This window comes from Salmo trutta, chromosome 18 (genome assembly GCF_901001165.1).
Source record: "Salmo trutta chromosome 18, fSalTru1.1, whole genome shotgun sequence".
NCBI classification, from domain to species: Eukaryota; Metazoa; Chordata; class Actinopteri; order Salmoniformes; family Salmonidae; genus Salmo; species Salmo trutta.
The window spans coordinates 55,844,896-55,861,490 of record NC_042974.1 but is presented as its reverse complement, the minus strand read 5'-3'; the positions used below and the strand labels follow the sequence as shown (position 1 = coordinate 55,861,490).

At 41.4% G+C, this 16,595-nt stretch overlaps 1 long non-coding RNA gene across 1 annotated transcript; it reads left to right on the top strand.

Annotated features, from left to right (window-relative positions):
* Positions 1-520: 520 nt before the first annotated feature.
* LOC115153553 (uncharacterized) lies at positions 521-5,532 on the top strand. Its single transcript, XR_003867711.1, has 3 exons — positions 521-571; positions 2,752-2,820; positions 5,280-5,532. It is a non-coding gene; the product is annotated as an uncharacterized LOC115153553 (long non-coding RNA).
* Positions 5,533-16,595: the final 11,063 nt, after the last annotated feature.

The window sequence follows — 16,595 nt, the reverse complement described above, 5'->3', positions numbered from 1 at the left end:
CAACTAGCCTACCTAGTTAAATAAAGGTGAAATAAATTAAATAAATAAAAATTGGGGTCCCTATATTGACCAGAGCCAAAAGTAATGGACTATATAGGGAATAGGGTGACATTTGAGACTGTCCTGACCATTCTGTTCTGATGCCTGTATTACTGTAAGCACAGAGTTGTTACAAACAAGGAGCTACACGGAACGGTCTGTCCACACTTGTTGCATTCATCATCTACATTCCAAATGCTATTTTATCCATTGTAAGCAAATTATGTCCAAAGCAACCAAGTAATTTAAAGATGGATAATTTAAAGAAATTTAAGAAATTTAAAGTAATTTAAAGTAATTTAAAGACTCAATTTGGATGATTGTTTAACTGTGTTTGTGTTTGTATGTTCAATTCTTTCTAATGCAGAACCTGAAGAGAAGGATATGGAGAAAGAAAAGGATACGGAGAAAGAGAAAGCGAAGGAGAAAGAGAAAGAGAAAGCGAAGGAGAAAGAGAAGGAGAAAGAGAAGGAGAAAGAGAAGGAGAAGGATACGGTGAAAGAGATGGAGACAGAAACCAGCGCTAGTGAACGTGAGTATTTGATTTAATGTACATTTAATGTAATTTAATGATGTATACATTTCCCTTTACACCTCTGACACAAGAGGTTACACAGGGGAAGAGGCAAGAGGTTACACAGGGGAAGAGGAAAGAGGTTACACAGGGGAAAAGGAAAGAGATTACACAGGGGAAGAGGAAAGAGGTTACACGGGGGAAGAGGAAAGAGGTTACACAGGGGAAAAGGAAAGAGATTACACAGGGGAAGAGGAAAGAGGTTACACGGGGAAGAGGAAAGAGCTAACACAGGGGAAAAGGAAAGAGATTACACAGGGGAAGAGGAAAGAGGTTACACGGGGGAAGAGGAAAGAGCTAACACAGGGGAAGAGTAAAGAGCTTACACAGGGGAAGAGGAAAGAGCTTAGACAGGGGAAGAGGAAAGAGCTTACACAGGGGAAGAGTAAAGAGGTTACACAGGGGAAGAGGACATAGATTACACAGGGGAAGAGGAATGAGCTTACACAGGGGAAGAGCTTACACAGGGGAAGAGGGAAGAGGTTACACAGGGGAAGAGGAAATAGGTTACACAGGGGAAGAGTAAAGAGCTTACACAGGGGAAGAGGAAATAGGTTACACAGGGGAAGAGGAAATAGGTTACACAGGGGAAGAGTAAAGAGCTTACACAGGGGAAGAGGAAATAGGTTACACAGGGGAAGAGGAAAGAGTTTACACAGGGAAAGAGGAAAGAGGTTACACAGGGGAAGAGGAAAGAGGTTACACAGGGGAAGAGGGAATAGGTTACACAGGGGAAGAGGAAATAGGTTACACAGGGGAAGAGTAAAGAGCTTACACAGGGGAAGAGGAAATAGGTTACACAGGGGAAGAGTAAAGAGCTTACACAGGGGAAGAGGAAATAGGTTACACAGGGGAAGAGTAAAGAGGTTACACAGGGGAAGAGGAAATAGATTACACAGAGGAATAGGAACAAGCTTACACAGGGGAAGAGCTTACACAGGGGAAGCGGAAAGAGGTTACACAGGGGAAGAGGAAAGAGGTTACACAGGGGAAGAGGAAAGAGGTTACACAGGGGAAGAGGACAGAGGTTACACAGGGGAAGAGGAAAGAGGTTACACAAGCTAAGAGGAAATAGATTACACAGGGGAAGAGGAAAGAGCTTACACAGGGGAAGAGGAAAGAGCTTACACAGGGGAAGAGGAAAGAGGTTACACAGGGGAAGAGGACAGAGGTTACACAGGGGAAGAGGAAAGAGGTTACACAGGGGAAGAGGAAAGAGGTTACACAGGGGAAGAGGAAAGAGGTTACACGGGGAAGAGGAAAGAGCTTACACAGGGGAAGAGGACAGAGGTTACACAGGGGAAGAGGAAAGAGGTTACACAGGGGAAGAGGAAAGAGGTTACACAGGGGAAGAGGAAAGAGGTTACACGGGGAAGAGGAAAGAGCTTACACAGGGGAAGAGGACAGAGGTTACACAGGGGAAGAGGAAAGAGGTTACACAGGGGAAGAGGAAAGAGGTTACACAGGGGAAGAGGAAAGAGGTTACACGGGGAAGAGGAAAGAGCTTACACAGGGGAAGAGGACAGAGGTTACACAGGGGAAGAGGAAAGAGCTAACACAGGGGAAGAGGAAAGAGGTTACACGGGGAAGAGGAAAGAGCTTACACAGGGGAAGAGGACAGAGGTTACACAGGGGTAGAGGACAGGGGTTACACAGGGGTAGGTTACACAGATAATGAACTATTCTGTTAGTTCATAATAGTGCAACGGTTGTGGGTGTATGAACAAACTTCCCCAAGTATCTTCTCACTCAGTGGTTAAAAGACCATGTGACGAGTCAAAGAGTGTCTGACTCCAGTCTGATGCAGAGGCTCTGAGAGTCGCCTACAAGTTTATGTCAGTATCCTACATTTACAGAAATATATAGGCCTATTTGTGGGTGTATGACCATGATCAAACTTCCCCATGTGTCTGCTCAGTCAGTTGGTATAAGACATGTTGGAGGGTCTGAGTGATGATGAGTGATTGTCTTTTAGTATCCTTCAATATCCTTCAATGCCCACAGTATCTCAGAGATAGAAAGCTGTGATTGTAATCTCTTCTCCTCTCTCTCACTCTCTCGCTCTTTCTCTGTGTCTCACTCTCCTCTCCTCTCCTCTCCTCTCCTCTCCTCTCCTCTCCTCTCTCTCTGTCTATTAGAAATAAATGCTAAAGTCGAGAGCTTGGAAGGATCTGACCCAACTGAAACCGACAGCACTCCGTCCAAAGGTAAGTTGGAATCGGAGGCTCACACACACACACACACACACGCACACACACTCTCAACAAACACACAAACACACAGACACCCACTCTCTACCTGGTCATCTTCATTGATCTGCTTGTGGTTTCTTATTAGCGACCACAGCTGTTGAATAAAAATTCACATCAGTCTGAGTACCCTCAGCATTGAGTAGGGATGCCTGGCATCTGTCAGTATTTAGCTTCACATTCCTTCACTCACTTCCTCTCTCCCTCTTTCTGTCTATCACTCTCTACCTCTTTCTGTCTATCACTCTTTCTCATTCTGTCTATTCCTCTACCTCTTTCTGTCTATCCCTCTTTACCTCTTTCTGTCTATCACTCTACCTCTTTCTGTCTATTCCTCTACCTCTTTCTGTCTATCCCTCTCTCCCTGTTCTCAGCTCTCTTCAGAGTGAGCTGCTTGGCCTACTCTGATATTCGGTCTCATCCTTCTCCACTCTCTCCCTCCTTTCCTCCCTCGCTCCCTTGCTCCATCTCTCCTTCTCTCCCTCTTTTCCTCCCTGCACAGACATGTTCATTCTTCATCTTTCTCCATCTTGCTCTCTTCTCTCCTCTCTCTTTCTCTCTTTCTCACTGTGCATTTCTAAATCGTCTCATCTCCTCTCTTCTCTTCTCTCCTCTCCCATACTCTCCTCTTCCATACTCTCCTCTTCCCCTCTCCCAGTAGTGACCCTGATATTTTGGTAAATACTGTACGTGAAAGCGAGCCTTAGGAGATTGACTGTGATGAATTACCTACACACTCAACTATCACACAGTTTAATAAATCACATTTGGATTGTATATTAACTTAACTCGGAAGCGACATTAACCGCTGGGGCAATAATAATGCTGATAAATCATGACTGTGTTCAAAATGGTACCTTATTCCCTATTTATGCACTGTGTAGGGAATATAAAGTCATTTGGGACACAGATATCGATAAATCATATTTGATAAGATACAATACTGCTGCCATGTTGCCATATCCAGGTCTACATTGAGGGCCCAATGGAATGTTTCTGCATGTCATTTGACATTAAGCCAGTAACCGAAAGATTGCTGGTTCGAATACCCGAGCTGACAAGGTGAAAACCCTTAACCCTAATTTGCTCCAGGGGCGCTGTCCTACTATGGCTGGCCCTGTAAAACAACACATTTCATTGCACCCATCTGGTATATGTGACATCCGGTGTACGGGCTCTGGTCATTAGTAATGACCTATATATGGTGCTATAAAGAAAATTGTCCTAAGGTTCTATAAAGAACCATTGATAAAAGGTTCTATACAGCACCAAAAAAGGGTTCCGCTATGGTTACAACCCTGTTTGGGGCTATATAGAACACTTTTTTATGGTTCTTTATAGAACCTTTTTGGAGAATGGTTCTATAAAGAACCTTCTTCAATCTCAAAGGTTCGTTGTAGATTGTTTTGAAGAACCTGAAGGGCTCCGTATAGTTCCGCATTGACATAATTGGTTGACGGTAGGTGGGCGGGAGGTCCTATATAAACACAAAAAATATCAGCCAACAGAGCACATGGGCATGTCTGTCTGTCTGTCTGCCTGTCTTTTCTATCTGTCTGTGTGTGTGCCTGTCTGTCTGTCTGTCTGTCTGTCTGTCTGTCCGTCCGTCCGTCCGTCCGTCCGTCCGTCCGTCCGTCCGTCCGTCCGTCCGTCCGTCCGTCCGTCCGTCTGTCTGTCTGTTTGCATGATAACAATATGATCTCACTCTACAGCCTTACCTCACCCTCTCCTGCAGCCTTACCTCACCCTCTCCTGCAGCCTTACCTCACTCTCTCCTGCAGCCTTACCACACCCTCTCCTGCAGCCTTACCACACCCTCTCCTGCAGCCTTACCTCACCCTCTCCTGCAGCCTTACCTCACCCTCTCCTATCTCCCCTCCAAATCCCGTAGATAATGCCCAACTCAAACACACACAAGAAGTTATTGTCTCACTATGCAAGATGCTGTTCGTCCCAAATGGCACCCTTTGCCCTATATCCCTCAAATTCAAATCTAGACCTTTTTTTCTCTTCATTGTTCCCATCTAATCAGGGACTCATTTAGACCTGGGATACCATGTTTGTGCAATTTATTATCAGGTAGAACAGAAAACCAGCAGCAGTCCGGACTGTGTAGGGTAAGAGTTGAATACCCCTGCCCTATATAGTGCACTACTTTTCACCAGGGCCCATATAAATAGTGTGCTAGGGAACTCACAATAGAGGGGTAGTTTGGCCCAACATCATGGGGTAGATGAGGAGCACTTCAGCTTCCTGGATCTCCACCAATCATGGTCAACCGCGTGAATAAGGTCTATTGTGTTGCCTGTGATTGGTTCAATCCCTGTTGTGTTTCTGGAAAGGTTGCTCTACTTTTGCACCCTCGTGTCATCAACTTCTCCTTCTTATTTTCTTCCTGTTTTCTTCTGTCCATCCAGATCCTGTAGATAAGAAGGAATGAACAGCAGGAGGAGGGACAATCAACCAGCCAACTGTGAAGAAAGAAAGGGCCACCACATCAGTACCTGTGCCCGTATGGCCTCTTAAACTGGGGGACCGGAGGCACAAGAACGAGTCATTCACCGTGACATAATTCATTCCCCTATTTTACATTACTTTTTAATTACTTTTTGAATCTTTATTATAATGAAATGATGTCATCTGTCATCAATGAAATCTATCATCAATCAATCTTTATTACAGAATCGGTCATTCATTAAATGATTCATCGATCAAATTTGAATATGGATGTAAAAAAAGAAACATGTGATAGAGGACTGTAACATATCAAACTGATGCGATACCTGGCAGTCTGTTAGATCTAACTACTACTACTACTCCTACTGCTGCTGCTGCTCCTGCTACTACTACTACTACTACTACTACTACTACTACTCCTGCTACTACTCCTATTCCTGCTCCTGCTACTACTACTACTCCTACTGCTGCTGCTGCTCCTGCTACTACTACTACTACTACTACTACTACTACTCCTGCTACTACTCCTATTCCTGCTCCTGCTACTACTACTACTCCTACTGCTGCTGCTGCTCCTGCTACTACTACTACTACTACTCCTGCTACTACTCCTATTCCTGCTCCTACTACTACTACTACTACTACTCCTACTCCTGCTACCACTCCTATTCCTGCTCCTGCTACTACTACTCCTGCTACCACTCCTACTGCTGCTGCTGCTCCTGCTACTACTACTACTCCTGCTACTACTCCTATTCCTGCTCCTGCTACTACTGCTGCTACTACTACTACTCCTACTCCTGCTACCACTCCTATTCCTGCTCCTGCTCCTGCTACTACTACTCCTGCTACCACTCCTACTGCTGCTCCTGCTACTACTACTACTACTACTACTACTACTCCTACTCCTGCTATCACTCCTATTCCTGCTTCTGCTACTACTACTACAACTCCTACTCCTGCTACCACTCCTATTCCTGCTCCTGCTCCTGCTACTACTACTACTACTACTACTCATACTCCTATTCCTACTCCTACTACTCCTACTCCTACTACCCCTACTACTGCTGCTGCTGCTCCTGCTACTACTACTACTACTACTACTACTACTCCTACTCCTGCTACCACTCCTATTCCTGCTTCTGCTACTACTACAACTCCTACTCCTGCTACCACTCCTATTCCTGCTCCTGCTACTACTACTACTACTACTACTACTCCTACTCCTGCTACCACTCCTATTCCTGCTTCTGCTACTACTACTACAACTCCTACTCCTGCTACCACTCCTATTCCTGCTCCTGCTACTACTACTACTACTACTACTACTACTCATACTCCTATTCCTACTCCTACTACTCCTACTCCTACTACCCCTACTACTCCTACTCCTACTCCTATTCCTACACCTACTACTACTACTACTACTACTACTACTACTACAACTACTCCTACTCCTACTACTACTACTACTACTACTACTACAGTACTACTACTACTACTACAGTACTACTACTACTACTACAGTACTACTACTACTACTACTACTAGTCATTCCCATATTAGCCATATAGTGCCAGAGGAATAAACCTTCTTTCAGAAAAGAGACTAACCTTCCATTCTAGAGGCATATATTGAGAATATTAATAATATCCTAAATATAATATCTCTGTTCCATTCCATCTAGAACATTGTGGGAGCGTTCCATCTAACCTTAAATTCCATCTAGAACATTGTGGGAGCATTCCATCTAACCTTAAATTCCATCTAGAACATTGTGGGAGCGTTCCATCTAACCTTAAATTCCATCTAGAACATTGTGGGAGCGTTCCATCTAACCTTAAATTCCATCTAGAACATTGTGGGAGCGTTCCATCTAACCTTAAATTCCATCTAGAGTCTAGAACATTGTGGGAGCGTTCCATCTAACTTTAAATTCCATCTAGAGTCTAGAACATTGTGGGAGCATGGGACTGTAAAAAAATCAGAACGCCACATTCACCAACCCAAAATAGCTGCACCAGCTCCAGTTTGCAGACGTTAACATTACAGGTTGGGGGTTCCGTATACCACCACCATCCTATGTTTCTAACAAGCACCATAGAACCGACACAGCACCTTGTCTGTCTGTCTGTCTGTCTGTCTGTCTGTCTGTCTGTCTGTCTGTCTGTCTGTCTGTCTGTCTGTCTGTCTGTCTGTCTGTCTGTCACTAGCTTTGACAGTCTGACATTCAGCAGTGGAAAACAAGACGGAACATGACATCTTCCAGCATTTACTATGCTTCTGTTGATTGCTGCGTGTATGACTGACATGGTCTTTGAAAATATCTTTGACATAGAGGAGGCAGGAGCACATTGCAACATCATGGACTCACACAAACACACAGGAGTACATCACAGCATTATACCAAGTTCAGAGTGTCTGCCATATCTTCTTGTCACACATTTCTTGCTGTTGCAGCGCCCATAGCTAGTCATGATTAGGGTTGCAAAGGTAGGGTATATTACTGGAAACTTTCTACGTTTACCAGTAAACTACTAGAGTGTTGGTATCTTTCAAGGATTTTATGTAATCTATCACAAGACATCTAGTGGCCCTTTCTAGTGGCCCTTTCTAGTGGCCATACTTTAGATTATTACAGATGTCTAATTATCTCTGGTCTTATCACATGTAAAATATTTGACATAATTAAATAAGGTGATTTAAAAAATATGGCAAAGCTGTAAAACATTATCCTAAATATAAACCACAAACTGATGAATACCATTGGTTTAAAAATAAATAAATAAATTGACACGCTGTCATTTTTTTTACTTTGTCTATATATATATGGTGTCAATGTTTTGGCGTTAAACTGGTGACAGCTGTGAAGAAAAGTGAAGAGTTGCAGAGTTAATTGAAAATAATGCCATTGTTGATTAGATGCTTTTTTCTTTAATTAGGCTTTTTTGTCTTGAACCATATGGTCTATCTACTAGAAACTCATGGACAATATGGACACAGATATAACAATTAATACTATATATGAATATATATATACTTTAATATATATATATATATATATATATATATATATATATATATATACATTTTAAAATTATTCAAGTATAAAGTACCAAAGTTATGATAAATTGCCACACATTTTCTGTTAATTACCAAAATTACTGAAGATTCTGATGACTTTGGTAAATTACCGGTAGCTTTGCAACCCTAGTCACGATGTCAGCTACTAATACCTTGACACACACACACACACACACACACACACACACACACACACACACACACACACACACACACACACACACACACACACACACACACACACACACACACACACACACACACACACACACACACAGAGGCAGACACTTCAAAATAATTTAATCTCCATCACTCAGCCCTAGCAGCTTTGCTTTCATCAGTGAGATAATGCTTGATCACGTCTGATGTTAACATACACACACACACAGAGAGAGAGAGAGACACACACACATACACACACACACACACACAAGCTCTGACAATGTCTGATGTTCAGAGAGCAGCATCTGTAGCTGCAGACAAAGTCTGTGTCCCAAATGAAACCCCCTTCCCTATAAAGTGGAGTACTTTTCACTAGAGCCATATGAGCCCTGGTCAAAAGTAGTGCACTGTATAGGGAAGGGGGTGCCACTTGAGACATAGACAAGCTCATTAAAGAGCTCCTTATCAGCACCAACAAGCACTTTGAACTACAGGATGTCTGGTGTCTTTTAATCTTTCAACAGATTGATTATGGTTCCTTCCTCTGTCGTTTCGTTCCAATGCATGTCAGAATCGCTTAGAACTTCACAAACATGGGTTGTGTCCTGAATGGCACCGTATTCCTTAAATAGTTAACTCTATGGGCTCCGGTCAAAAGTAGTGCATTATATAGGGAATAGGGTGCCATTTGGGATGCAATCCTAAAACAGTCAGTCATTTTAATAGTCCTCTCTCTCTCTTTTCTCTTTTCTCTTTTCTCTACTTATCGTCTTTTAACCAGTTTGTCAATAATTGTATCAAATGAGTTTGCCTTATTTCACATTGTCGAACGTCTTCTTCATTATCTGTTTCTAACAGATACTTGGGTGTATCGCTTGCAGATGATTTGTAATTTTGAGTATTTACCTACTGTAACGTGATGGCTGATATGTTTTGTTCTATTGATTCACTCTGTTACTCTCTGGGTTTCGGAAAATTGAGCGAAAAGCATTTAATTTTGTTTTCCGATGTTGTTATCAATTGTACATTCACAAATTATTCATTTTTAGTGGTTCCATGCTATACAGTACATCCAATGAATAACAGTAAAGTACAGTACTATGAAACTATAAATTACCATATGAATTGGAGTACAGTACTATTAAATGAAAATGATGCCTTCATAATTTGGTGTTTTGCTTTGCTTAACAATAATGAGATGAACTAATAAAGTTTAAAGGGGGATGGTCATGCCTCTTGTCTCTCCTTTCTGTTTCTGAGGAAAAGGGGATACCTAGTCAGTTGTACAACTGAATGCATTCAACTGAAATGTGTCTTCCGCATTTAACCCAACCCCTCTGAATCAGAGAGGTGCGGAGGGCTGCCTTAATCGACATCCACAGCGCCCGGGTTAACTGCCTTGCTCAGGGGCAGAACAACAGATTTTTACCTTGTCAGCTCAGGGATTTGATCTAGCATCCTGTTCGGTTACTGGCCCAATGCCCCTACCAGCCAGGCTACATGCCGAGGGGAGGAATACAAGTGCAAAATTTGGGAGAAAGAGAATTAGGGCGCCCATTTGACAGTCCTGTATCTTCAGAGTAACCAGGCCGTGCTTCTAGCCTGGCTTGAGGGATAAAACACATGATTTCACAAGTGGAAAAGGTATTTCACATGTGAAATCATGTCAAACCATGTGTTTTTGGAAAATTTCACATGACGATATTTCACAGAACGTTTTACATGTGGATTTTCACGTGATGATATTTCACATGATAAACATTTTCACATATATTTTTTGCATGAGATTTCACAGGTGATGCCCTGCAAAGAAAAACGAGACATTAGGATACACACAAACCGTGCTTTTAATGTACATGTTAGACACACAGTTACATTGTGTATGTTTATATCTACAGTAATTATTACTCAACATGTCCACTCACCTGGGATTTGAACTCACAACCTTGTGGTTCACGGCATTCCTTTCTTCCTGCTCCAGTACACCCCCATGTCTGAGTCAATAACTAAGTTTAAATGTCCTACATAAAGTAAATCTCAGCGTTTTTTAAAATAAACTCAAAAACGATTATATTATATCATTGTGAATCAGGAGTATCATTAAAACAGAATAGTATGGCCCACCGACATTAGACAGCTATACAGAAAACACTCACATTTCTGAAATAAGTCAATTAAATCAATGATGAGAGAATAGTCAGAATAACTGATAACTAAAATAGCATTCAGAGTGCATTCTTTTGCTAAGATGTGTAAAGGAGCGCTACAGACTTGTGGTGCAGCAGAAAGTTCAGCATACACCAAATCCACAGATTGTGAGTTGTAAATCCCATTTGGGGTCAGTACTAAGGGCTCTATCAGAATAGAGGGTGTTGGTAGTGGAACTTTGTTAGAGCTGTCAAATCTACAACAGAAATGACATAAATCCTCATTATTGCATTTCCTAATTTTTCAGGTATAGCGTAATTATCGTTCTGAACTTCTAACTGGAGTTGAGCGGGTGTGGCTTTGTGACAATGATTGCAAGCGCAGCTGCTTACCGATTTGACGGCTCCAACAGTTCCACCGAAACATCCGCGACACTGGTGTCAGCTATGATCTGATTGATTCTAGTGATCATGTCAAATGTAATCATATTTTCATTGATTAAAGATTTTTACACTATTTTAGCTGAACAGCATACCACTTACTATAAAACCCCCATATCATTTAATTCCCTTACAAAATAAACGTGATTATTATTAACACTGTGATTATTATTTGCCCTTGCTGGTCATCTATGAACGTTTCAACATCTTGAAGAACAATCTGGCCTTAAAAGCCATGTACTGTTATAATTTCCACCCGGCACAGCCAGAAGAGGACTGGCCACCCCTCGGAGCCTGGTTCCTCTCTAGGTTTCTTCCTAGGTTCTGGCCTTTCTAGGGAGTTTTTCCTAGCCACCGTGCTTCTACATCTGCATTGCTTGCTGTTTGGGGTTTTAGGCTGGGTTTCTGTATAGCACTTTGTGACATCTGCTGATGTAAAAAGGGCTTTATAAATAAATGTAATTGATTGATCGATGAGAAGTTTGCAGTTGAAATCGCTTTTCACATGTGAGATAGCTGTTTTCACATGTTGAGCTGAAATTTTCACACGTAAAAAAAACAGACACATGAGGTCAGTTGTTCACATGTTATACATTTTGAGTTGACATGTTAACACTACTTCTTCACATGTGAGGCGAATAACATGTTTGGTACTGTATGTACATATAGGTAGGGATAAAGTGACTAGGCAACAACAAAGGAGTGGCTCAAGAAGAAGCACATTAAGGTCCTGGAGTGGCCTAGCCAGTCTCCAGACCTTAATCCCATAGAAAATCTGTTGAGGGAGCTCAAGGTTTGAGTTGCCAAACGTCAGCCTCGAAGTCTTAATGACTTGGAGAAGATCTGCAAAGAGGAGTGGTACAAAATCCCTCCTGAGATGTGTGCAAACCTGGTGACCAACTACAAGAAACGTCTGACCTCTGTGATTGCCAACAAGGGTTTTGCCACCAAGTACTAAGTCATGTTTTGCAGAGGGGTCAAATACTTATTTCCCTCATCAAAATGCAAACTATTTTATAACATTTTTCACGTGTTTTTCTGGATTTTTTTGTTGTATTCTGTCTCTCACTGTTCAAATAAACCTACCATTAAAATTATAGACTGATCATTTCTTTGTAAGTCGGCAAACGTACATAATCAGCAGGGGATCAAATACTTCTTTCCCCCACTGTACGTGCGGTAACTGTGGGGACAACATCGTCAATGCACTTATTAATGAAGTTAATGAAGCCGGTGCCATCGGATGAATACCGGAACATATTCCAGTCTGTGCTAGCCAAACAGTCCTATAGCTTAGCATCCACTTCATCGAACCACTTCCGTGTTGAGCACATCACTGGTACTTCCTGTTTGAGTTTTTGCTTGTAATTAGGAATCAGGAGGATAGACTTACGGTCAGATTTGCCAAATGGAGGACGAGGGAGAGATCTGTATGCTTCTCTGTGTGTGGAGTAAAGGTGATCTAGAGTTGTTTTGCCTCTAGTTGCACAGGTGACATGCTGGTAGAAATTAGGTAAAACCGATTTCAGTTTTCCTGCATTAAAGTCTTCGGCCACAAGGAGCGCTGCATCTGGGTGAGCATTTTCTTGTAGAAAGTTGGTTGAAATGTTACTGATAGTCTGTAGAGCATCTACAGATGGACTAGCAAAAGAAAGTGTTACCTTACAAATGTGTTAACACCCTTTACAAGCACAAACGCCCAACTACAAAGTTATTTATGGTTAAGTTGAAAATAGCAGCAAATAACCTCGGACAACCTCATCAACCTCAACCGCATGGCATTTCCAGTGGCACACACACACACACACACACGCACACACACACACACACACACGCACGCACGCACGCACGCACGCACGCACGCACGCACACACACACACACACACACACACACACACACTCTCTCTCTGGCTGTACTGTAGTAATTACTGTGCTGATAACCTGTCCTCTGGGTCCTGGCTCTAGGCTGTGAGTTATGACTTTAGTAGTAAATGATTTGTGGCCTAAGTGCCTCTCCATCCACCAGTATAGCCTCATTTATACCTGGCGCTAACATGGGTCCTTTGTCCTGATCTTGTCCACATTCTGATTGTGCCCACATTTCCAGAAATGTGTCTACACATGGTATTAAAATGTGTCTACCATGTCAGCATTGTGACCAGACTTCCAGGTCCCTCCCGGTTTGCAAATTATTTGACAGCTGTTCTTTCAAAATAATTTCTTTCTTCATTTTAGGACACATATTTATTCCATAAGTCAGTAGTGCCACCTGTCAATGATTTTAGAAGGTGGGATAGTGATGATTTCGGTCAGGGATGCAACTTTGATTTCAGTCAGGGATGCAACTTTGATTGGGATGAGGGCCACAAAAAATCATCATGAGGGGTTGCTTGCGTACTCACATTCAGAAACATATTGTATTTTTATTTACAAAATGATTGACACCCCTGTTTTCAATACCTTTCAATAGCTCACCATGCGAGGATAACGGCACTGAGCCTTTTTCTAAAATAATGTATGAGTTGGAGAACACATTGGGAGGGATACAGAATCCTTCCTGTTCCTTGATATCCTTCATCAAACCAAAGGTTTTCAATGTGTTTATGTCTGGAGACTAACCATTTATTTGTGGATGTTGATGTGTGATTAGTTTTATTGTCTTGCTGGAAGATTGCAGCCAAGTTTCAGCCTCCTGACAGAGGCAACCAGGTTTTTGGCTAAAATGTCCTGGCATTTGGGTAAAGTTCATGATGCCATGGAGAAATGGTCTAAGATCCCTCCCAATGTGTTCAACTCATAAGTGATTTTAGAAAAAGGCTCAGTGCTGTTATCCTAGCATGGTGAGCTATTGAAAGGTATTGAAAACAGGGGTGTCAATCATTTTATAAATAAGAATGGAATATGGATAGTCCTGAATGAATTGTGAATGATGATGAGTGAGAAAGTTACAGACGCACAAATAGCATATCCCCCAAAAAATGCTAACCTCCCCTGTTATTGTTATGGGTATGATTACAATGAGGGTCTTGAGGGTATAATATTTGTGCATCTAACTTTCTCACATAATCATTATTCACAATTCATTCAGGACTATCCGTAATCATGGTAGCATCCAGATGAATGTAGAAGTGTTTAGAAACATATGCTATTCTTATTTACAATAAAGTGACTCCAAATTACACAATACATTATTTACCATTCATTTTTATTGGGCACAACATAATCCAAAACACAACCAAAACAAACTGCAAATGCATCCAACAAGTTTGTAGAGTCATACGCTTGGTGTAGTCATTGTGTGCCAGGAATATGGAACCAAATTCTAAACTTTTAACTAAATGATATGCACAGTAAGTGAATTTCTCTAAAATAAATGACACCTTCAAATGTGGGGACTAGATACATAAACGGCATTCATGTATAAACGGTAAAACAGATATGCATGAAAATACCCTCAAATAAAATGGGACATTCTGTACTGTTGCCGCATATAAAACATTTGATCTCAAATCTAAAATGCTGGAATATGGAGACAAATTAGTTTAAGTTTCCCTGTCCATATAAATATGTACACTCTTAGAAGAAAAAAAATATTTGTGGAGAGATAGGATTCTACCAAGAACCATTTTGATCTGAAGAACCCTTTTTGGAAGACAAGGGTTCTTTCAAAGGCAAAGGGTTCTACCTAGAACAATACTTAGTAGAAGCACCTTCGGCAGTGATTACAGCTGGGTAAGTCTCTAAGAGTTTTCTACACCTGGATTGTGCAACATTTAGCCATTATTCTTTAAAAAATTCTTGAAGTTCTGTCAACTTGGTTGTTGATCATTGCTAGACAACCATTTTTAGGTCTTGTAGATTTAAGTCTAAACTTTAACTTGGCCACTCAGGAACATGTCTTCTTGGTAAGCAACTCCAGTGTAGATTTGGCCTTGTGTTAAAGGTGAAAGGTGAATTAATCTCCCAGTGTCTGGTGGAAAGCAGACTAAACCTGGTTTTCCTGAAGGTGTTTAGCTCCATTCTATTTATTTTTATCCTAAAAAACTCCCCAGTCCTTAACGATTACAAGCATACCCATAGCATGGTGCAGCCATCACTTTGCTTGAAAATATGGAGAGTGGTTCTCAATAATGTGTTGGAGTGGATTTGCCCCAAACACTTTGTATTCAGGACAAAAAGTGAATTGCTTTGCCACATTTTTGCAGTATTACTTCACTGCCATTTTGCAAACAGGATGCATGTTTTGGAATATTCTGTAAAGGCTTTTTTCTTTACACTCTGTAAATTAGGTTAGTATTGTGGAGTAACTACAATGTTGTTGATCCATCCTCAGTTTTCTCTTATCACAGCCAATAAACTCTGTAACTGTTTTAAAGTCCCCATTGGCCTCATGGTGAAATCGCTGAGCGGTTTCCTTCCTCTTCAGCAACTGAGTTAGGAAGGACGACTGTATCTTTGTAGTGACTGGGTGTATTGATACGACATCCAAAGTGCATCACTATGCTCAAAGGGATATTCAATGTCTGCTTTTTTAATTATTACCCATCTACCAATAGGTGCCTTTCTTTCCAAAGCATTGGAAAACCTCCCTGGTCTTTGTGATGGAATCTGTGCTTTAAATTCACTGCTTGACTGAGGGACCTTACAGATAATTGTATGTGTGAGGTACAGAGATGAGGTATCATGTTAAACACTATTATTGCACACAGAGTGAGTCCATGCAATTTATTAAGCAAATGTTTACTTCTGAACTTAATTAGACTTGCCATAACAAAGGGGTTGAATACTTATTGACTCAAGACATTTCAGCTTTTCATTTTAGTAAAAATTTCGAAAAACCGAATTACACTTTGACATTATGCGGTATTGTGTGTATGCCAGTGACAGAAAAATCTCAATTGAATCCATTCATGCTGTAACACAAAAATGTCAAGGGGTGTGAATACTTTCATGGTAACATAGCGTCTGTCAATGTCAACAGATTCTGGGATGTGACAACTAATGAGGAACTTTGTTCCGGTATGATGATTTTACGTCACTGATCATTTGGACAAATCACAATTTCTGCAGGTGTTTGCACAGATTCGCCCGACACACTGCTCATTCTAGTATCTTTTGTCATAGATCTCCCCGCAGAGTCTAATCGAGCATCTGACGTAATTCTGCAAGATTTTAGTTCTGGGTTTTCGAGATTAACAATACCCTACCAATAAACATCCATATCTATAACATAGACCCTTTATTTTCATGGTTTATTCCGCAATGAAGGTTTTGGCCCACTGTACTGTTTCTATAACTGCACTACTACTGTAGTCGCTGGAGAACTGAACAGAAATAAAGAGCTTACTGTGGCATTGTGTCACTCGCTAAGCCACAATGCATGCAGAGAGACAGCAATTAAGAATGCTTGGTGCATTTAAACTTGCACCATATCATTATTTG